At 36.2% G+C, this 25,192-nt stretch overlaps 1 long non-coding RNA gene across 1 annotated transcript; it reads left to right on the top strand.

Annotated features, from left to right (window-relative positions):
- The first annotated feature begins 1,879 nt into the window (after positions 1 to 1,879).
- Positions 1,880 to 23,705, top strand: LOC121111694. Its single transcript, XR_005862995.2, has 2 exons — positions 1,880 to 2,388; positions 15,952 to 23,705. It is a non-coding gene; the product is annotated as an uncharacterized LOC121111694 (long non-coding RNA).
- The last annotated feature ends 1,487 nt before the right edge of the window (positions 23,706 to 25,192 follow it).

Here is a 25,192-nt window from a genome sequence, read left to right as displayed (position 1 = left end):
TTTTTACTGCTGCAATACATGTGGTAAAAAGGAATTTCAACCATTAATCACTTAAAATAAATGTTGAATAATTTTATCAAAGAGAATGGAGACTTGTTTTCCACACAGCCACAAATCTGATCTGCTGACATTTACAAAAAAGCTACTTTGTGTTTTCTGCACTGATAAGAAATCCCATGTGCTCATTCTGTGGCCCACTACAAAAGTAAGTCAGCCAGGGATTAACTTCCATATGTTCTTTTAATTGATTTAACAAATATAGATAAGATAAAGATACTTATGTGGCATTGTAAAGAGCACAGACTAAGACCTTGTCACCTTCTGCGCCTTCCCTGCACAGATCTTTGTGGGCATTTCTTGCAAAAGCAGCAGACAGTAGAGCAGATATGCAGGAATTTAGGAAGTTTTGATACACAAGGGGGGAGAGGTCCATTTTAAGTTCTTATATGAAATGAGCATCACAATCATATTACTTAGAAAATAATTCCCTAGTCACTTTCTTTACAGCTCAAAATAATACTAGCAGTATGCTTCCAAACGTAAGATTTCACTTCTGTGTGCGTGTATTCTGCATCTTAGTCCCTCATGCAACACACTTTAAAGCTGAAATCAGCTTTCTAGAGATTCCTGAGAAGCAGAAGCCCTTATAAGAATACTTTTGTGCCCCTTTGCTGACATGCTCACTGCCAGCCTGACTACTTTTCAGCTGTAATCTCTGAATGCATGCAGGCGGTTGCTTCTTTTTGGTCACAGCACATTACATGCTGAGATAGTGATGATCTGTGGGAATTCAGGAACCTGTTCAGAATTCTACATTTTATATGGGAGAAAATGTCAGCTGTGGTCAGTTCCCTGCTCTTTTATGGCTGACTTTTACTATTCACTCCTGCCTCTGACTACCTACCTCCTGAGCAAATGTTCAAAAATTCTATTCAAATTGCTGAAGCTAGCTTCCTCTTGCAGAGAATAATACAGATTCAAAGGAGGACAAGTGTTGTTTATTAGCAATTACCATGAAAGTCCTTCCTGTAATTAACCTCAGCTTCATGGACACTACTATTTGCACTTCAGCTATCTCATAAACAGGGGCCACATTTCCATTATTGTTAGGGAAGATGAGTCACTGCAGAAGAATGCTTATCTCAAGTCAGTTTTAACTAGCTTTTGTCTGCAAGAGATATTAGTCACTGGTACCTACAAGCTTACAGGAAAGTCTGCAATCTGGACTTCTTTTTTAAAAGCCCCTTTCCTCTTCCCCTCCATACATTTGCAATGCAACAGTAGCGGCATCGGGGCTGAGAAATATATGAAAATTCTCCTTTCAGATAAACATACACTTGGCCTGTATGATCACTGAATCATAACCAACAAGAATTCCAGATTCTGCCCAGCTAACTGGAGGTCTAAAACACTGAATAACCCAACATTTGCTCCATAGGCTGTAAAAAGACAATGGTGAAGGATGGTGTAACTTTTTCCAAGCAGTCAAAGAGTTGAGCTACAAATCAAAGCAGTGATGTGTGCCTTTTGCCAGACAAAAAGAAACTATATTTGCAAAACATAATAAAATATGAAAATACTACAACAATGCACATGACTACATTTTTGCCTTGTACTTTACTTTCTACTTATAACTGAACAGTCTGGACATTAGGAGATGTTAATAAAAACACTTATCACACACAGAACAGAAACATCTTTCCTAATTCCTTGAAACAAAAAAGGATAAAAAAAATCCAGTAACCCTTCAGGACACTATGTAGATAAGTGTAGAAAATTTCCACATCCCACCACTGATTTGAGCAGGAGTCAATCCACATGGAGCTACTGCAGGTATTCTGTCACAAGACTGGGGCCTTCTGAAGGGTATTCAAGAACATCTTTCAATGTTTTGCAGAACAGGAATGAGTTCAGAGGGAAGTTAAAGCTTTACTAGTAATACAGTATTAAACAACATAGTTGTGATTCTTGCAATTTGACTGTATCCTAAAGTAAAATCTGAATCAAAGGGCAAATCATTTGCCTTCCTTGCCTGTTTGGCTATCAGGCTATGAAGAACTCTCAGAAAAATAAAAATATGAATTAAGACTAATGGGGACATGAATTTCTTCTCACGCTCACTGCTCTGAGAAATTTCATTTCAGGTTCCCAAGTGCAAATTTCAGACAGTTAAAGTACACAGAAGTTAGCATGAGCTGCAAGGTCACAGATGGGAATATTCCTTTACCTTAGATGCGAGTTTATTGGGCATTTGTCATTTTACTATTATTTTTCTCTTGTGGGAGAGAAGTTTTTTTTTGCATTGCTAGGTAACGGCAATAGAGGAAAGTAGACCTGGATTATTTCATGCAAAAGCATCTGCCTTTTTACATCTACACCAACGTGAAGGTAAGTTTTAGAAAAGTCTTTTATTCTTTCCCTTTTTTTCTTTTTTAAAGCATTCTTAATGCTGCTGATACAGATGACATTTGATCAAAATGAGCCTGAATACCATTCTCCTGATGAGATTTTTTCAATGTATACACTGAACCAACTGCAGACATAAATTGCACAGAGGCCTGTTTTTTGCTTTCCCAGTGGGAGTGGCAACAGAATCCTGGACCTTTGCCACACTGGTTGTGCAATTCAGATCACAGTACTTATAGAGACGGGATGGTCAGTGCACCAGCATACTAATGCATCCGATTACTAGACTGGCCATTGTTAGCATTTTATAAATTAAAGCAAACCCACGATTTAGTGTCGGAAAATACCACTCCATGTGATTTTATGATTGAAGCATAACTTCACCCCTGACTTCTAAAGGATAGTTTGGTTAACTCACAGTTCAAGTTTTTAGCTTCTCTAACAGCAGCGTTGACTTTGAAGTTCTCAAACAAGGTATTAGAAAAAAGACAAACATTTTCTAGGCATTTTTTTTCCTCCCCTGCAGCCCATGAGTATGCAAGTCGATGGTTTTCAGTTGTGCATAAAGTAAGTCTAATCCTTTGCAACAATCAGTTTCTGGTTAAGACAAAAAGAAATTAGCTATTCAGTAATAAATAATAAAAAAACCCACTAACTTAAATAAATCACTATTCCACTTAGGTAAATCCTGTGAAACATCAAAAGTGATTTTTTAATCAGCCTCCCTTTTTCAGCAGTTACACACTGCCATATTAATCTTAAACAAGTTCATTTTGTTCTTAGTTGAAACAATAACATGAAATAAAACACAAACAATTGGGCTACAGCACATTACTTTTCAACACCACACTAAAAATCGAGAAACAATCTGTCTTCAATGTTTATTTGAAGTTTAAAAGGATTCATATTTGTAAGACTTTTTTTTTTTTTTTTTTTTAATGAGTAAAAATATCAAGCAACAAAGTAGAAAAGCTTCTATGAGGAGCTCAACATTTTCACTGAGAAGTGCAATATTTTTAAAAAGATATTTTATTACTTTTAGAAAAAAAAATCTCTTTGCACGGACATTAAGAGGAAGAATAACTTCCAGTTAAAGGTACTGACAAGGATTATACTGAATAAGCTCTGTTAGCTTTCCCTACTGTCTAGCTTTTAAAGCGTACTTAATTATAACGAAAAGGCACTTTGCTCTGTCAACAAGTTGTGAAGTCACTTGCTCAACCTTTTTCCTCTCATTCCCTCTGCTATTCCTCTTCCCTGGTCCTGTTTAATTTTTTGCATTTCCTGATTTTTATCTTGGGAAAACAAAAGGCAGCTGCACTAAGTTACATGAAACAGCAAAGTGACTCTGCTAGTTAGTGATTTGCAGGTTCTAAACAGTGAGTTGTGTGAAATGAAAAGGGGAGTGTCATGTTGCAAAAACTCTTTTCTCTCCCCTTTCTACAGCTGTATTTCTAATCAGCAGAAGATACATCTTGCTTGGAGTCAACCCCCTTTCTCTCTGCACATTCTTAACCTTCTATCTTATGCATGGATCACTGGTTAGCTTAGAAATGCACAGACACAAAAGGGGGAGCTGACATGTGAGGTTTGATGGCAATAATGGCTGTTTATAAGCCTAATCCATCACATTTAGTGGACACCTCCATTTTTGTCCCTCTGAAAAGGTATAAATAATAAAATGGTATAGCTTCAGCTCAGAGGTGCCTTGGTAAATATTTTAACTATTTACAAGATCACACCAACAACAAAAGAAGCATCTGTACCATCCATGCAGAGGCCTGTGAATCATTAGAATAGTATCCAGATGGTTCTTACAATTCATCCACAATAAAATGTCCTCATGACAGAGCTTTTGTGACATCACTGATATTTTTATGACACTGTTCGGTAACAAAAAAGGTGCAGTTTTTTTCCGTGAGAATACCTTAGCAAATACTATTTCTTTCTCAAGAAACAAGAAAGTTAACTGTAAAGGATCCACATACTAGGTAGATCCAGTTGAAGTCATTCCCTACAAATAATAAAGTATCCAGCTTATTAATGTTTCTCTTTAAGACATTATCTGGAATACATCAAGGCCAGCACTGCGTCAAATTCCTTGACAAGCTCAGGCTGTTGTTGGCTACTTGGGCAGTAGCATTTGATAGCTTCTCTTTGATTTTACTTCGCTTGTATTAATATCACATCAAAACAGCAGCGTATCACACATAGTAACAAAACAGAGGAAAGAAAATTCAGCGTTCACAAAATGAATCCAAGATCTGACAGCAGGTCTGGGGATAAAACGATGCTGATTTTCTTTCTTCACGAAGAAAATACTTTGAAGTGGCAACATATAATGCAAGCAACAGAAGAGTCCTTGTTATTAACTAACGTGAAACTTGGGACACCATTTTTTGGGGGTGTCAAATTAAAAAACAACAGAAATAACCCTGGCCATTTTATAAAAGTGTTGAACAGCCACTTGCTAAATATCCAATACCCTCATAATGTTTCATATTGAGCCTTAACTCTCACTGAGCTGAAATCTGTAACAATTTTTAATAAGGTCAGTCTCTAGTTTTTGGTTGCTGTTAATCTTACTCATGCATTTTATAAACCAGATTAGGCTTTAAATGTTCTTGTCTGAATATTTTACTTAATTTCTTAATATTTCTTAAAGTGGAAGTACACCTGAGCTTTCAGTCATCAAATTAAAAATCTTTCTTAAGTATTACTTCAAATTGTTTAAACTGTTAATTTACAAAGTCCAGACACCACTACCAAACCCCAGCTCTCATTCATCAAAACTTTGATTAAACAATTAGAATGCACTAGCTTAAAACATGCACAAATGAAAACTAAAGTAAGAAAATGATCAGTGGCTCTAAAGAATACGTTCATACCCGTTTGTTATTTCCCTGCACATTCTCTCACAATTTATGAGAAAGATGGGAAAACATGAAGCAATGCTAGCAGAGAAAAACAGTTTAACTACCTTTTTTTCTTTTCTTATCTCTTTTTTTTTTTTCTTTTTTCAAAATAGAAGTATTCTTAGATAGAATTTGGACCTCTTCTCCTTCCTAAAGCTAATCAAAATGGTTATAGAAGCAAAGCAATTCAGGAGCATTCCTGAATATCAATGCTACCCCAATTGCAAAATTTGGTCAATAAAATTAACAGCCGTCTTTTGAATGGAATATCACACCTCTAAATGAGTTCAAGCTGGTGCTGTTATTGTCCAGTGGAATGTGAGATTTACATTTCACAGCTCCTCACCAAAGTAATGAATGAATCTGATCCTGTAAACAAACAATTCCAGTTTCATGTTATTTCAATGGCCCTCCAACAATGTGTGCCCTCACAAAGAAAAATATTTATCATGTTTGTGCTCTGCTCCAATTCTAAGCGGGATCGTAATAAAACAACACCATAAAAACCATTTTCACAGCCGAGTTTGCAATTTAATAAACAGATGCAAACAACAGTCTTTGGAGATCAACAGCTAAAAAAGATACGAAGTAGAAGACTCCCCACATTACAATGGGAACAATTGAAATGGCCCCTAGCAATATGTAGTAGTCACAAGGTATGTGTCCTTGGGACTTTTCACAGGCATCAACCTTTGAAGTATGCTGTCCTGACACCAATGCAAATCAGTCAGATGATTTCAAGGAAAGGCCAAAAGCAATTTGTTTTGTTTGCATATTCCTAAATATTAAATAATTGTTCCCCCAGCACCAAACACTTTCAGATGTACTACGCTTGTGCTGGTCTTACCTAGTACCATCTACTAACCTATTCTGTTCCTTATCTGCCTCTCCCTCATTAAAAAAAAAAAAAAAAAAAAAAAAAAAAAGTCATGAACGTGTTTTTAAATCTATATCCTTTCCAGAGAGAAGCCTTTTCAAACTTCCAAACCCGCTTTGACATCTTAAAAATGAGAGCATGAAACTCCATTGGGTTTCCTGTGAAGTTTTCAGTACAGTTCTCAAAGTTTTCCACTGAAGTCAATGGCAACTTTCCCCTCAACATAGCTGAGAAGCATTTTGTTGAGTTCTTTGAATTAAACATCAACATGGTCTCTTAAATTATCACGAGAATCCCCTTATATATGATTAAGTTTTGGTGGAAGTCCCATAATAGCTAAATAAAGCACTGAGAAAACCTTCAGAGATATCTTCATCTGTAAAAGTTCAAAATATTTGATGGGACTCCAGATCTTTGGATAAGATGTCCTGACAATCCCAAGCATGGAATCATCTTGATCTCCAGCATAATCCAATCACAATAAGCTTTAGTGAAAGACTACAAAAGCAGAAAACACAACAACACGAAGCATTTTCAAGCTGCCCAGCTTTGTCTACAAATGTTTGATTGGGATAAAGGATGTGAATTTTGAGGATCAAACTGTGAATCCCTTTCCCAGAGTTGACTTCCCCACTGATCTAGATGGAACCGTTCTGATAATTGAGCCAATGATATAATAAAACTAAGACCTCAGTCTTCAGATTTTGCATGTGCAAATGTAAAGACTCTCTCTTTACACTTAAGAGAAATGCTTAAAGGTATCTTTAAAACTCAGGTTGGTTGGAGTATAGTAAAATTTTGCACGTACTCATGAAAGATGTGCTACTCCATGAGTGTAAGAGTTAAAGGTTATACAAAGGTATCACAGAAAATAAGCTAAATGATGCACTTCTGAAGTGCTAGTTACAACATTTTTATCTAAACACTCATGATTTATAAAGTGCAATATTTAACAGTGATTCAAAAATGTGCCTTTGTAATCAAAAATTAATGCCTTTGCAATTAAGAATCAGCTCAGAAAACAGTGCTAACTTATGGTGACCACTAATTCAATCAGATGGTATTTTAAACAATGAAAGTATTCTCTGTTGCCCCCAAAACAGACAAAGCTATACTGTATTCTTTTACACTTAACATATGACTTAAAATAATGTGCTGTAAACACAAAACTGCAATGCTTGTAAGCATCCCTTCAATATAGTCAGTTAGCCAGCTGAGCACGCCACATTCTGCATTCTTAACAGTCTTGTCAGTACACAGAGAAAAATCCAGGTAGTAAATTGCTTCTCAAGTGATTGTTCAGGCTCTGATCCAAAGTTCACTTATATAAACAGGAGCATTTCCATTTATTTTAACAGGCTTTGGCTCACACTCCAAGAAGTGCACCTTTCACTTACATTCCAGGTTACCACAAGTCCACTTAATCATTAAACATCTGAGAACTAACTGGACATTCCTATAGAATAAAAGTTCCAGTTACTGATCAGAAAATACTTACGTGGGCTTTTTTTCCCATGTGAAATTAATGCTCCTAACAGATGTGGTATCAATAGCTTGAAATTTTATGTTTTGACATTGGAGGCTTGTCTTTGGTCTTGCTGGAGCTAACGGCTGAACTTTTGCTTAAGACAATGACAGGATGAAGAGTACTCACCCTCACCATAACCTCAGGTCTTCAGGCTTTTCAGTCTGCTGAAACTTGCACTGTGCAAACCTATTGTCAAAGTGGAAGATGTTACGAGATAAATTCAACCAATCAGCTGATGCATGTTAGATGTAAATCCCCCAGTGATGCAAATCTGATAAAAGCCAAGTCTCCATTGACAGATATAGAGATTTACAGATCTGGAAGCTCCCACTTCACCCACACCAGACCAGTTAATATCTAGACCAGATGGAAGCCGCTGCACAAATGTTTGAGGTTTGATACAATTTTACAACTTCTGTTCACTTTAATAGTCATACATTTCAGTATTTTCAACAGTTGTTTGTAAGATATTTCAAACTTGACAAAATTGTTGCTTCTGAGGCAACATTACCTATATTCAAAACTTTATTTGGCCTTCACAAGTACTTATGGACTTTTCAAAGACTAAACCTTAAATGGGAGGCAAGATGTAACAGAAATATCATCAATTACCCTTTCACTTCCTAAGTTTTGGGGTGACAGAAAGTACACAAAATCAACATGTAGAAGAAAATGAAGCAAACTTAAGAATATTATCTGATAATGGCTCAGCAAGACTGACATTCTGTCCCTTCTCTTACTCTTACCAGTGTGTGCAATCAGTTTTGTTTTCAAATGGAAGCCATTTTTGCTTTCTCAGAACTTTCTTCATGTTATGGCATTTGTCTTACATTTATTTTTATCAACTTGTCACTAGGGTTTGTCAGAAACAAAAACCCAGTATCACATTAAAAGAATTGGTCCTGAATATTTAAGAGTTTCTAGGTATCGTCCTAGCCAAAGCCTTTTCCTGTGAAAGAGCGCTACTGGAGACTGAATCATAGACTTGAGGAGTATCAGGACATCCCTTCCAAGATTAAAAGACTTGTGCAAACTGTAAAATGGGCAGACATGTTTGAGAACATCAGCAATTCTCTACACCTTCCCAAAACCAGGATGAACAGATGAGCAATCTATAGCTTTTAATATATACTCAAAACCTAAATCTCATGCCAGTTGGAGTGAAACATCTCATGCTTTTAATGACAAAGGAATTGACCACAGGAGAACTTCATTCTTGCAGTACAGACACAGTGTTCTAATTTTGGAAATAGAAGAGCTGATTTAAAGGAAGTTCACTGGATTGTCATCAGTATAACACTGAGGACATAATTTGACCCCTTAGCTCTAATAAGAGCAATAAATCTACTATCAAAAAGCCCTTAAAATAAACTTTAGAATTGAGAAATATTCATAGCCATAGATCATGACAAAGGTACTTAAGGATTTTGCCACCATCTTCATTGGGCACAGAATATAGGGCTAAAAACAAAAGGGAAAAAACAAACTTCTTAAGATTCATGGTCTTTCTCTAACACTGGATTCATCATGTGGCCAGTAGATATATCTCATTCTTCTATGTATGTTTCAATTTCCTTACTAGTTATGAGATTAATAAAAAGTTCTTCCTACAAATAGCCCCAAACCTCTGTCATCTTTGTGTACTGCTATTAGTTATGTACAATAAATTATTATTTTTAATTTGCCTACTGCCAACATGGTTCAAATAACACAAAATCCACATATGTTTCTAAAGTTTAATTTACTGATTTTAGTCAAAAACATCTTTTAAATTAAATGTTGCTATCCATTTTATTGCTCAGCTTGTACTTTGCTTACTGCTGTGAGCCTGCCAAATTCATCTAATCAACACAACAATCTAGCTGCAATCAAAGACAGTGGGAGTATTTATAAATCTAATCTGCCACAGCAAATATGAAAGAATACAGAGAAAGAGCAGTACCTAGTAATAACAACCTAGAGAGAATCAGAGTATCTGCTGTTTGTGAAACATTTTTCTATTCCTTTTATAATTTTGTTCGCATTTTTCTTAAGGGCAAACAGCCACATTATCTTTAAAAGCATATTGCATATAAGATTTAAACTAAATTAGCAAAGTCAAGAAAATTAGGAACTGCATATTTCCAATATGCTATTCCAACAGAGCTAACTGTTATGCAGGAGAAGCAAGCCATGTACTTTCTGCCCATGGCAAGGGAAGACCACATGTTGGGGCTTATTTCCTGGCCAGATGTACTGTGTATCTCATCTCCTCTGGCCACGGCTGACAGCAGAACAGCACTTCTAAGAGTACCTGATTTATTGCAGAGAAGCAGATCAGTACTTGGGCAAGGGACTGGGCAGCAGCCTGCTCCTTTCACAGCTACAGACAGTGCCCTGGCAGTAGGGCAGGTGGGGCCAGGATGGCAACTGTTCAAGCATTCTCAGAGCCTTTCACACAAACAAGCAGGGAAAGGCTAAGGACACAGCTACTCATCTCTCCTGAGCTTGGGAGCTCCCCAGGTAGAGCTATGTTTGATCCTGACAAAGATGGAAATGAGGGAAAAGATGCATTCTCCAGAAATGACTACAGGGTGATGATGCACAGGATGTACAGTCATACCAAAAATGATATAGACTCTGCCACTTCACTTTGTCCAGGCTAAGTTTGCCATAGGACCAAGTATTTAAACTTAAGAAGGTCTCCAAACCCAAGTCTAATTTGGCAAGCCATTATCATCACAAGACAGAAAACGAGCACATAAGCTCAGTGAACAATCAAGAAGCCTGGTTTTGATTATAGTCTTGATTACGATATCACAGGATTATGTGAGCATGGCCACGTAGCCTGTATGGCAGATGCAGAAATTGATTTTAATTCTTGAGCACAACATAAGCCTTCTTTCTACAAGCAATGCACCCACTCTGCAACTTCTTTATCCAGCCTATCTAGCCTGCTGCATTTTCACCCCACTATCCTGACAAGACATTGGCTGTTTCCGCTGTCAGTATGATGTGTACTAAGCAGAGACAACTCCAGTGACTACTTCAGTGTAAGTGCAATCAGAAACCATCCAGAAGAGCAATAAAAGTAAGGTATCAGATCCAGGGTAGTTAAAAAAAACATTTTCATTTTGTATGGTGCTGCTTTCAGGAATGTTTTACATTTTTAATATGTTGCAGTTTTAATATGTTGGGCCAATTTCAGTCAGTGTAGATTAAACAGCGTTTGACTTTGAGGGATGATAAAAGGGATAATTCTGGCTCTCTGCACAATGCAACTGTGACTTACTCAGTTTCTGCCCTATCCATAGCAGTTGAAAGACGTTGCACTTTGGTGCTTTTCTAAGAAATTATTGGACTGTCACTACAATACACAGAGACATCTTCTGAACTCTTTTGGCATCAATTCATTTCAATATTGTGGGATAGCCCGCTAATTTATATGGAAGAGCGCAGATTTCGCAAGCTTGATTTACTTTTAAGAGGACCTCGGAAGGGTTTTTCCAAGGCAACTGAAGTCTTAGGGGAAAAGGCTGTTTGTTACTTTCTTTATTTCAGACAGGTTGAATGCTTTCGTTTGAAAAGCATTTCTGTGTTTCTTGGGTTTGTGGAAAGAATTAACCCAACCGTACAAGTCAATTGTCAAGTATTACTACACTGTATTAAAAGAGCTGTCCTGATTTATACAACCAGCATATCTGACCCAAAAAGTTATTTATGAGTAACCAATATTTGAACGAACCATTTATGTTCAGGCTCCTTCTGTCATTAAGGTTTGTGTCAGGAACACAAGGCTTGCAGTTACTTGAACTTTGTAACAAATTCATTAAACGACGCAATTTGTCAATGTGAAAGGAAAAAATGCTGTTCTTTGAAATACAGAATGTTAGAAAAGGGGAAGATATTTAATTCAGAAAATAGAAAATAAACTTCTTAGGTAAAAAAAAAACCAACTGAATCTGAATTCAGGGCAAGGATCTGATAAATACTGAGCAAATAAGTTCAAGTTCATAGCAGCTGAAGAACAGTTCAACTTCAACCGTATCATTGTCAGGAAAAACAAATACAAACTTGCCCCAGAGCAAAACAACATTAGAGAAATCAGGAAGAGGATAGATAGACAGACAGTAAGTTATGGACATAAAACTCTTTGTACCAAAACCAATTAACCCTAACCTAAGGCAAGCCTTTTTCTTCTAGCCCTTCATTTAAAGGTTTTACAATTTATAGCCTGTGTTTCTCAGGGGAGGTCCAGCTCTGCTCTGATTTCACATTTCACAGCAGCACATGTGTAATCCTGCTGCAGCACAAAGCACACAATCTAGCTGATACCAGGAAATCCTCTTTTCACAAGTTGGAAATACACCGGAGCTGAGCTGTAACCAGGATTTGCTTCTACTGCAACAGGCCAGGCAAGCATGTTTGCAGAACTGGCAGCTTGGAGTGATATAGATCACAAATCTTGCACGTCTGATATCCTCAGGATGGAGGTGTGTCAAGAGGTGCAATGAGACACACACAAAACCACCTCGTGACATTACTAGCTGAAAGACGACTACATTTTAAAAATGATTTTAAAAGTTAAGCTTAGACTTTTGGTAGGTATGTATAACTGTCATTACTACCAATAGTAGAAAATGCAATATGATAACACTTTAATTTCCTTGTGCCTGCAGGAATCCAGGAAAATGCCTATTGAAAGTCTGCAGTTGATAGGAGCAAATCACCAACTCCTTAAAAAAATAAAGTAAAATCACAGCTTGCATAAAGTTGCATGCTTAATATCTTGAAAATTTTTATCTCAAATAAGAAATGAAATACATGTGTACCAGATCTGACTACCAGAATTGTTTCTACTGAAAATCTCTAATAATCTGCCATGTATCTTTAGATGTAGGCTGATAGGAAAATAAATCCATTCTACATAATTGATTGCAAATACACAAAATCAATAGCCAATAACAAAAAGCTCAAGAACAGCTCCAGCCAACCAACTCTAACTTTACTATAGTATATTGTATCCAAAAGCTACAGTGTAAGCAGATGGTGGTACCATTTTTTAAGGCTATGTATTCTTCTCTTTCATCAAAACCATAGAAACACCTGTGCTATATAACTTCTGCTTTCCCATTGTGAAAATTAGTTCTAAAATTATCTTATTTCTTGGGAAGAAATACTGGTCCCATGATGGACTGGAGTAAAATGAACAGGGATACTGGCTCAAAGCCACCTAAAGATTTTATTTTATTATATGATGCCTATAAAGTGCAGCTGTGCTTCTTATATGTCTATATGTGTTTACCTCTGAATACACTACACATCATAAAATGGACCAAAAAAATTAAAAAAAGAAACATTTTTCTAGCGATCATCTAATTATCTATACAGTCTGAAACGCAGCTCCTTTAAGGCAGTAAATGAAAACCTAGTTCATAAGCTGTGCCACACTATGAATGAACAGTCCACCAGTAAGCCCTAAGCTTAAAATACAGAGACAAAACTACTAAAGACATAGTTAGATAGAGTGACGAAAGTATACACAGAATACCTTTCTCGGAAGGTTACTCAAGGTTGTGTTTTCTGATTAGGTAAAATCAGACTATATCCACTGAGACCTTATGTCCTGATAGGCAAAATGATAAGTAAGGGTAGTCACTTCAGTCAAGAATGTGTCTGCTTACAGAATGGATGACCTTTTATCCAAAGGAAGAAAGGTTACCCAGAAGTATATGGTGCTCCCCCAAAGTAATATTTTTTCTGCAACTAATCAACAATATATCTGCATAAGAAGGCTGAAATAACATAACTGTATACAAAGAAGCAACTCAAACCAGTAGCATGCTCTGACGTGCTATTATTTCCTTTAGAAAGAGTTGTGATACACTCAAGCTGAAACAAGCACAATGAATGGAAAGCTGCCTTACCAGCCAAAGATCACACTATATTAAAGAAATTAAGGGAACATTCAGTCCAGTCTGGTGAGGGTAAAGCAACCTTATTCTTGCCGTGGCCTCACTATGAACACAACCAAATTTATAGTCTGCAATATGTTATCCTTATAGTTACACAGAGAGTTACTTGGAACTTTATTTAAACATGGAGACAAGTTGAATTTGATCTCCCATTTTCTGATTTGTCCCTTCTGGATCTGTGGTGCTTCTAGCCAAAATCCACAGATTGATTTTCACTCAATTCATTTCTGCAGTACTCATCCCCATCCTGCATCCTCTCACCTACCCTTTACTTACCAGTCTGGGAAAGTGGCAGTGCACGCTGCATTCATCCACTGTTTACACACTCACAAGTTGGCCAGTTAACACATGATGAATGACCAACATTTTTACACTATCAGAAAATGACAACATATTCAGCTTGCCCACCATTGTCTACATGGGGCTGTTAATTCACAACCTGCCTATTTTCAGTAAACTAGTATACCTGTAATCTTCATCCATGACAAATGTAGGAGCAAAACAGAGGCAGACTGAACTGACAGAATATTTATCTCCAGTTATACAAATATAAATGACACCAGTAAAATCATACAAGTTTTGTTTCCTCAGAAAAAAAGCTAAGGATTTTTCTAAGCATTCATTTTCCCCATATGACATAATTTCTGCATAATCCAAATCCATAAGAATGTTACTCAGTGCAAACATTTTTGTGTTTAAGCAAACATGAAAATTTATTCCCTAGCTGACAAACAACAGCAACACGCAGAACAAATAGTTTATCTTTTTCTGCTATAGTAGTATTAGAAGCAAATATCTATGTTATCAAAACAGAGAAATTACATCCAAATTGAAGATCTTACTGCTACATATATATAAATAAATTCAAAACTTTTATAGTTAAAAATTTGTAACAAGAAATGACTGAGCTCTTCAGAGAATGTTGGTTCTTGGAGCTGCTTCGGGCAGTAAGAGAGGAGCAGAAAGCAGCAACTGTTAATCTAGAGAACTTCAATGTGATCAAATACTTGTCCTGGAATCAGAGATTTCATGATTATACCTTCTGTTTTAAGCTAAGAATTTCTAACAACTTGAGCAAGAAGATGGCTTTTCACCTTCAATCTCTAATAGCAATTATGATCTAATAGCAATGAAAATCTCTCTTATTACATTTTGAATTTTGGAATCAGTTCTTTTTTTGTTTTGTTTTGTTTTGCAGAAATGTCTGAAAAAAAAATCTCACTTTAGGGTCATGATCAGTGGATCATTGTGTGAGACTCAAAATATCCCTCCTTAGCACTTCACTACAAAGTGTGACAGGTTAATTATTAGATCACAACTGCTTTCAGAGATACTTGTGAACAGTAAACATTGATCTAGAAAGCTTCTCAAGATGCCAAAGATCTTAATCTACTGAGGGATACTTATATGTTGATCTTTACCTGAAGTCTCTCTTATGAACAGCACAACACAAGTTACACCATTTCTGCGTAACACTAATGTATGTAAATTGATACTGGTGACCAAAAACCAGGCTCAAGGCATTTTTCTTTTCTTGTGCACTGCAGAGCATTTCAATGATAAGTATGACACACTTTTAGTCATCAGTTTCACAATACAAGCAATTTAAATTACTGGGACATCACTTAAATCAGAGAATTGCTCATTTAAAGAATCCATAACAGTAATCAATTTTTGTACTGGACAGTAGATAGTGTCAAGAATATAATTAATACTTATGTGGGTACTATTGGTCATCTAGAGCCCATGTAAAAAGACATCTCAATTTTTATGGTGGTATCACCATCATACACTGTTTAAGTATAAAAGGAACTATCAGTGTCTTGCTTTTCATGCTTAAATTACTTTATTAGCCCAATCTCTTCCCTGTTCATAGGAGATCATGTCTGACCATGTTAACTTCATGCATTTGTTTCTGCAATGTACTCTGGGTCCAAATAACTCTTCTGTGCATTACTTCTGCAGAAAACAGTAGCGAAGGATCCCTATGATTTCACCCAATCCATCCTGCTGTCTAAATAAGTATCAGTTATGATCTAATACCCCTAGTAATGATATAATAGCTTGATTATTTGGAAGCATTTTAATGCTAATATTCATGCCTCAGTAAACCTACCTCATAAGTTGTTCCTGAATGAATTAAAATCCCATCTTGGAGAGAAAATATCTGGAGGTATTTCCATTTATTGATCTTGTTTTCAGTCTGTTGAGTGCTTTACCTGAAGAAATTTTTTTTTTTTTTTTTTTTTTTTTTTTTTTTTTGAAACAAAGGTGGTAACATCTACTGGATATGAACTCTGAAAAATGTTTCCTTCTTTTTCTCCAGCCTCTCAGAAGAAATAGAGAACCTAGGTAAGACAGGTGCCAATGAAGGCAAACATACTGATCTACTTGTGATAGACTTCAGACCATTAATACTTGTGCTGGGTAAGGACTGTGTGTAACAGTCAGTTTGCCTAACTACAAACTTCGCTGGAATGGGCTAAACTTCCTGCAAACATGTGGCTTACAGTCTCGCGCTGGAATTAGACACAATAACGTCACATTCGGGGATGCAGGGACTTCCCAGACTGTTATGACATCAGAGGTAACAGAAAATTAATCTCTGCCTGTGTGAGCTCAGAAGGTCTTACTCAAGTCACTTATTTCTGAACTGAGATAAAGAGCAAAAACCTTTTTGACACAGGTCTACAGATTTGGGTACTCCACAGCTTCTTCGGGTCATTCTCTCAAATGGCACTTAACCATTTGTCTTCTATAGCTGCTTGTTAAACAGTTGGTTTGATGCAGCTGAACTGTGCTGAAATATGGGGTAGATCAGTTTTGCTGTTTTGTATTTCTGGTTTAGAAGTTGTGTTTATGTACTTCATCCATTAATTGGAATCTATGCTTTAGCTACAATTACAAATAAAAAGAACAGGAAAAAAAAAAAGAAGAAATCTAGTTGTAAAAGAGCATTGAGGGAGTGCCAAAATAAAGTAAGTTGGCAGAAAATGATTTAGCAGATCTCATAAAAACCTTGTGCTACTATGTTGTAAGTTAACTAAGACAGATATTTAAAGCACGTTTAATCAACATACAAATTTTCAGCATATACCAACAAAAAGTTTATAGTATAAAAGTACCGACAACTGGAAGTTATCTGTAGAATTTTATAAATAAGTACTTGCAGATGGAAATGTAAATTACTTTTCTGAAAAAACAGCCAGTGCAATGAAAATGGCTTTTAACAAAACATGAGTGCAGTTGTTTTTTGCCAGTACGGTTCAGAAAAAGTGTCATTATTCTTGTTCTAGCTAATATGTATTGCTAAACAACCGTACTTTGCTGTTGTACATTCTTGTTATTTTGATTTGTTATATTTTTGTTTAAAAATATATATTTTCAATTAGAATCTTTTGAAGTTGAGGCATTGTTTCTTCCAGCTACACATTATGACCTAACAGAATAAAAATAGTACAGAATTAGTTTTGTATTATTGGAGAGAAGATTAAAACAAATTCTTAATTCTCAAAATATCCAAAACATTCCTTGTACGTACACTGGGCTTTACAAAAGCATTAGCTCTCAAATAATACTTAGTCAAACTCTGGCAAACAAGAGTCAGTGGATCCTAACAGGATCATGGGGACTCCTTTTCAGATAAAAAACCACACCAGACAAACCCTCAGCAGATGCAGCATTCTCATCCCATCTCTGAAACAGGAAACATGAATAAGGTATAAGAAAAATAAATACAAGAGACATAATGCAGTACAGTACAATTCATTTTGACTTCTGCATCACAGGGAAAAAGCAACCATTCATGTGTTTGAAGTCAGTAAATAACACGAAGCTATTGGAATTACTTGAGCACTTAAAGTAGATGTATTTTTAGAAGCAAGATTACAAAGGTCACTTATTCTCTCTCATGATTAGCAGTGTAACATCAACCCTCAGAGGAAACAGTTCCACAGCCTGTATGAAATCAGCTTAAAGAAATAAATGTGATGCTGCATTTGAGAAAAACTAAAGACAGCTGCTGGGTAAGACATGCCTAATATTTGACTGCTTGAGCTCAAAAGTAGTTTAGGACGGCATATGAAAAGCTATCTAGGCTACAAGAGTTAGAATAAGACGCATAAACTCATCAGATTAAATGTCTTACAATTATTTTTAAGAGCACAAAAAAAAAAAAAAAAAAGTTCTGTAAGGAGCAGGGATACAGATATACATACAGATATACACTTCTATCTACCATTTCAGAAACCAGAGCCTAACAAAGTTACTGCTCAGCAGCTACTTGTTTTCATCGTAGCAATAGTAACTCAGAAGGGGCATACCTTAGATTGGAGCCAAGACTAATCTGAAGAGCATCCATAACAGTCAGAGTAACTACAGCCTACTCTCAGGTGCATCTCCTGCATCTTCCAATCCCTGATTTCTCCACATTCACACTCCTTCCTCCACCCCTCTCATCCTCCCCTTCATCATCTTTCTTTTTTCACCAGAGAAATATCTCCAAATAAATATTTATGACATGTTTCTCAGATATATTATTAGGGTTCATCTGTCCTGACCAGAAAAATCTAAAACAGCGCAAACCTGCTACTGACTTTTTAATTAGATTTATTACAAATCCCTCAGATTGTTAATTTCAATAGATTATTTCTTTCAGAGATGTATTTTAAACAAACAAACAATAAAAACGTTGTTACTTTGTGCTGTCCTAGATTTCACATTCTTTCAAGTTTATTCTAGCTGCCCCTCCAAAATCTGAATGTATCGCTGCGCACAGAACTGTGTCCAGCAATGCATCCACAGATGCCAGTGACATGTACAAATCTAGCCAACCCAAATGAAAAAAAAAAAAAAACCTCTTGGGCCTAAACTGGCATGCCCTAAAATGCTGTCTAATTTAGTGAACAGTTACTACCAGTTAAACAACAAGTACATGTAATCTCACTGAAGAACTTCCAGTAGCTTAGTTCAAAATAAACTACTGGAAAATCTGGACTGCTTGGAAAGTAATGTGTCCTGTTTTATTATGCTGGCCCACAACATCAGAGGTGGATGTTGGTGGTATGGCAGTAGAGGTTGAACTTTCCCACCAATATTCCGTTGATTGTTGTTGCTGTGTGACAGACAGCGGCAGAGGGGCAGTCTCACCAAATGGTGTCTGACATGGAAGTGCACAGGACGCAAAGGTGTAGCACCCAATGACACTCATTGACCCATGGTATATATTGGAATGGAGAAGTGAATGGGGACCAACCAGTGTATGTGAGCATGGCGAGGCTGTGGGTGGTGTGATTCAGCAGTGGCAACAGTGACAGTGGTTCACCTCTGCTGGCGCAGACTTTTATGAGCACAGCATGCAGGTTCTTGTTCATTGCTGCTGAAAATGCGTAACTAGTGGTGGTGACTATGTTGAAAAGTGCTGTTTTGTAGCTAAGAAACTGATATATCAAATAGCATTATTGTGCTCTTTTGCACAATATTGCAATCTGTTGTAGCTTTCATGGAAATAAATAGGAAGCATTATATTCAGAACAACATACATATAAAAGAAATGCCCAAATTCTGTAGAAAAGGTCTCTGTGAGATATTTCAACACAAAAGCAAATGTATTTAAAATTACTCTTTCTTTACAGCCTGCACCATCTCCCATCAAACTCAAGTCGCATTGAAACACAGGAATTCTGTTCACCAGCTATGTGAAAGGCACAGTCAACTCTAGATAGTCATTAATTAGACCTCCAGAACTATAAAAACTGTGTTAATTTGGTATATTATTTTGCTTTTGGTATTTGAGTACTTGGGGTACATTCCAGGTCACAAATCTTCTGCTCTAATTGCATAGATAATACTACTGTGTGTTTCTCTTTAAATGAAAATTATCAGGATCCCATGATTACTTATCTTAGTAATCTAGAATTTAGGAGGAACATCAGCTAACACAGGGCACAGTCATATTGCTTTCAGTCAAATTGTATTTATGCAAATAAAGGTCAGATTTAGTACAATGGATTTACCCAGTTCTCAGTCGGGATAGTGACTCACACATAGTTCCTTTTCTCATGAGTTAACATAGCTTCAAAATGTCATTTACAAAGAAAACAAAACAAATTACGCACAAAAATGCAAAACCAAAACAGCCCTGGACAGAGACTATAACTGATGTCATTGTGACTTCTGATGCATCAGTGAATTTCCTTTTGCTGTTTGAAATCCTTTGCTAACTCTCTGCATGTAAAACTATTCACATTTTAGAATGTTCTCAAAGTCTCTTTTTCTAAGCTTTAGAAGTAAAGGCAGGACGTAGGACTTGCAGATGTCACCATTGTGGTTCCTTGTCTGAAGACAAGCAACATAGAAACCTATACAGCAGATTAAGGTAAAGAAAGTTGCCTATAATCATACATTTCATATATCTGTACAAAGACATTCTTAAGCAGCTGCAATTACATTTTCACCTACCCACTGAAACCTCCGGTGAGGTATGTTTTAAGACATACAGCAGAATTTAGACATGAATACTATGGAATTAATAAATTCTCCCCTCTGCATATGGAGAACAGAACCATGGCAGACCCTATCATTAGGACAGAAGAAACAACAAAAAGCTGCAGGAGTTGCCAGGGTGGGATCTACCAGCCATCGAACTGTCTCTCTTGCTTGAGCTTCCTTGCAATTACAGTACATCTGTATTCTCTTCTTTGTCAAAGAACAATTGCACAAGACTACCACTGGTTTTACTTTGAAAAATATTAGTAAATCATATTGTCTAAAAGCACAAACATTTTGGATTTAACTGTGCAACTTATTATAGGGTACCTGCCTTAGCAGGGGAGTTGGACTCAATGATTTCTTAAGGTCTCTTCCAATCCCTATGATTCTTTGATTCTCTGACCTGTGATTCTTGCACAATTTTGTCTGATTAGGTACCAGCAAATCACATGCAATACGTATACATTTTTAAACAAAAACTGAATTTGTCTTTGGATCTATTAAATAATAAGCAGGGCACAAAAATGGGTCAAAGTAAGCATCAGGTCTCCTTGCTGAATTAATTACCCCCCTATTTCAACTATTTCAATTAAATTAACAACATTGCTATTACTGTTTTATACAGGTTTTTTAAAACACCGCTGTAACTAAAGTTTATCACTCTCACACTTACTCTCCATTATGCTCCTTTAGACATTCTTTCATCCTTTTATTTTGATATTTTCACTCATCAAATGTGTCAAACCACATACGCAGTGATTTTGTCTCGTATACTGATTCAGTCTAATATGATATCAAGGAAAATCACATACAGAAAATCTACACCCTTTTAACATTGATCTCTATGGTCTCTGCATTATCACAAATTTGAGAATCATTTCTCTTAAAGCAGCAAGTCTTGTGGACCAGATCAATGATTTTCAGATGCAGAGAGCACTGACAAAGCACAGTTGTGAGTAGTCATCTGAAATGGACTTAGATTCATCTCTCTTGAGACTCAATGTCAGCATCAACGATGAAGGTTTCATCTACATTCATTAAGCTGACAATGATAAAAGGAATTCACAATGATCACACTTGCTCATCTTCTCAGGGGTCAGCCAACTTAAAAAGGTATTGCCTTCAGGCACTCAGTACCAAATGTCCTTATCTTTAAGAATCAAACTGCAGCCAACAAGTAAAGCTGAAATTTACTACATGCATCTATAAGCTGCTATGAATAACAATATACTGTGCTGCTAAACTATATGCTAACAGCTGAAATGCTGTTTTATGATCACGTGAGCAACGTTTATAGGCTGTTATATCAAATATTCTAGAGTTGCACTGGAATCTAAAAGAGTGCAAACTAAATAATAGTGAAATAGCAGAGATGATGTGATAAGCAGCTTAAATGGAAATCAAATTAAACAATACTTTATAAAGTAATATTTGCAAATGTTTATTAAGAGCCTAGTATAGTGGGGATGAGAGAGGTCGTAAAAATCTTTTACGTTTCCTCCTACAAGCACCTAAGAAGTATCACTGCTTCTATCAACAATTAAATCTCCAGTCCATCTTCACATGAAACTATCTGCATAATACAGATGCCAAAGGTACTGGCTACACCAGCCAGGAAGCTCACACTGCGTACTTCAAGATATACACATATAGGAACACAGTTTGACAATGCACAAACTTAAATTACTGTTTTGAGCCAGCAAGAATCTTCTATGCCCAGCTGCATTGTGTGATACAAGAAATATGCTACCAGATGCAAAAGCAGATGTTTTGGAAACTTCGATTTCTCAAACAGCATTGTCATGTGACTTCTAGTAAGCTGTGCTGGATGCTTTTGAATTTACCAGCCCAGCAACACAGCCTGTGTCTGGTCTACAATACAGACCATAGAAAGAAATGCTGTGTTTCCCAGCAAGGAAGCAAAATGCATTTATCCAAACTGAAAGCGATGGTGTGGTTTACAACTGTAAAAATTTGCTTTCTTCATTCATACTTCTCATCTCCTTCCCATCTTGATGTTTGAGAAAAATCAAGCAGAAGAGCATTTTAGGGCAGCATTTTCTAAAGATCACAGTTCATAATCTAATTTTTTATTCCTTAGCCTCACTAGTTTATATTCCAACTGTAAAATCTCTCTTATTATTGCCATTGCACATTGGTAGCAAGATAAAGGTTTCAATACAACTACTCTTTCTAGCACAACACACAGAATATGGACCAATGTTTGAAACTAAAAAACAGTTTCCTGAGCTTTTCCATCAGCAGTCTGCAGTATTCCCTGTTTCCCTCAGTCAAAGTAACTGACGACCCCTAGACCCTTCTCTACATCCTCCTGCTCTGGAAGAAAGAGACTAGCTTGCTTTCCACTTCATTTATTCTTTCCTTTCTTTCAGCTACTGAAGGATCTGTTACCTTGGTTTTTTGTTTGCTTGTTTTTTACATGAATCTCCAAGTGTCTGTATGTGGTAGACTGGTATAATCAGGTAATCGTGGAAGTACTGACTTCCAAAATGTTATTTGCTCATCATTTTGCAATGAGCAGCAACATCCCTTTGTCCAATCATGTCACATAGAAATGGAGGATTGTCAATAATTCATTATGCCAGGTGGAAAAGTCTCTGCAGTAAGCTCCTTGAGGCTTTATTTCAAGAAGAGAAAAAAGACAAGGTAGTTCCCAAGAAATGCCTTCTGAAAGAGTTTACAATCTGACAGACACAAAGAAAAATTCTAATTAAACACAATTCATGTATTAAAACAAAAAATTACTCTTCAAATTACAAAATACTACTATGAAGAAAAAGAAGTTTCCTACTGTCAATCTGCCATTCATAAACATTAATTAGTCAGAAGTTAATATGCAGAAGAAATATATATTTGTTGCATTTCAGTCTACAGAAACATGCTGGATTTTAAACTCAACAGCAAAACAGAATTCTCTTTAATGTTTGAGCACACAAAACAGGCTTGAACAAATTCAGTGGTTGCAGATGTCTGCTGAGGATACTGCATACATGCAAGCCCCAGAACATAACCTAATCATAGAGACATCAATAGTCTTTTGAAATCTACATGAAAAATCTCATTATTACATTGTAGTTGGAAGCATAGAGAAAGACAAAATAACCCAAAAACATAAACCTGTTCTTTGACTCCAATAATAATTATATAGAGAGAGTGCTAATATTTGAATATCATAATTACAGGTATTTCAAAGTGAACTACAGCTCATGGAACTTATGTGTAGCTCACTCAGCATGTAATACTCAGAAGGCACAGACAGCAATTTGAAAATGACAATGTTTTTTGATTGAAGAGACAACAATTTATGTAAATTGAAATCATAATTAAAAAGCAATGAATACTTTATCTCAAGGTGTAATTTTAATTCATTGTGAAGGCTTATTTAACGCACATAAGCTCTTGTAGGCATCTCATCCAACTCTCTTATTAGAAAAGTACTCCTTCCAATGAAGTGCCGTAGTTAATCTTATACAACAGATTTCAAATTATGGTTTGAAATTATTTTGCCTTTTCTTTGGAGAATAATTTCATCCTCTAATCTGAATTCTGAGTTTTGCAAAACAGAAGGCCCACCCACTACACAAGAAAAAAAAAGACTCTACAAGAAAGGGAAAAAAATCACAAATATGCCCTTTGTTCACAGATTTGGGCTGATTCCCAGCATATAACAGATAATCATCAATCAGAGAATCATTACAGCAGGCTACCATGATGGAGATGCAGGAAGCATCCAGCCACGTCCCTTCCTCACTGGCTGTGCTGCTCATGCAATCCCTGTGTACACTGAGGGTGGGAGAGATCCTTGGTGTGTGCAGTGGGAGGTAAATTGTTCTGATCATTCAGTTACAGCAATAGCTGGAAACAAAGCTGTGCAAAGCAGCTTTGACTCAGAGGAGAATTAAGACATGAGTGTAAATCTACTCCTATGATTTATATTTACACAAATTTATGTTTTTCTTTCAATTATGGAAAGAAGAGTTGTTCATATGCACAAAGAAGTCCCTGCAGTTTGTTCTAAACAAATCAAAAATCCATGCTTTTTTTTTTTTTATTATTATACTGAGACTACTTCTATGTCTGCAAATAGAGCAAGAGTATGCACAAATCATATGCAAGAGGCTTTAAGATACAAATAAAGAACATTCTGTGAAACAGAGCTCTTTCAGGCTATGCATTCATAAAGTTATAATCTCCCTCAACATGCTAATTTTTACATGAAAGCAGATGTGCAGAAGTACAGGTAGTTATTAGAAACTCAATTTCCACCTAAGACATAGCGGTGTCCTCAGTTGTATATGCAGCACAACTGTGCTCTTGGCTGTAAAACACAGATGGAAGCATTAATATAGATGGTGGTTATGGATTAAGGTTCAAACCAGCCCTGAAATACAAAATACCTGAAAAATTATTTTACAGCATTATAAGTTTGAAGTTACAAGCATAGTACGCATACATCTGGCTAAACACCCCAAGCTTCTACTAAAACAGGGTCTGGTCTCTTCTATAGGAATGTTTGATTAGCCTTTTCACCTGACTAAATTTTTAATCCTAATACTTTTGGAGGTTTAAGGGATTAATAGAACAATTTGTTATTGTTATTTCTGTTAATAACGTCATTTTCATCAATAGGCAATGCTGCTATAATATATGGCACTCAAAAAGTAGAAGAAATTTGTGTAGCAGAAATTGGGCTGTATATGTCCAATATTAGGAATGAACTCCAAACTAAACCTCAGAATGAATTAATTACAAGACTTCAAAAACAGTATTTTTTAAATATCAAAACAGACCAACGTTCTTGATTATTTCCAGTGTATTTCTGTAAACAAAGTTAGAGTCAAAGTAACAGTTTCCTTCCTATTCAGATCCATGATGTGCACCATATCTTCACTTAAGCCATCATTTTCCAGTGAAGGAAAAACAGTAACTCTTCAGCACTTAATGGAAAGACAAGCTTCTTTCAATGAGAACAAAATTATTAACATAAAACCATAATAAATGA

Source organism: Gallus gallus, chromosome 11, assembly GCF_016699485.2.
Source record: "Gallus gallus isolate bGalGal1 chromosome 11, bGalGal1.mat.broiler.GRCg7b, whole genome shotgun sequence".
In the NCBI taxonomy this organism is placed as follows: domain Eukaryota; kingdom Metazoa; phylum Chordata; class Aves; order Galliformes; family Phasianidae; genus Gallus; species Gallus gallus.
This window is presented reverse-complemented; position numbering and strand designations above follow the sequence as displayed.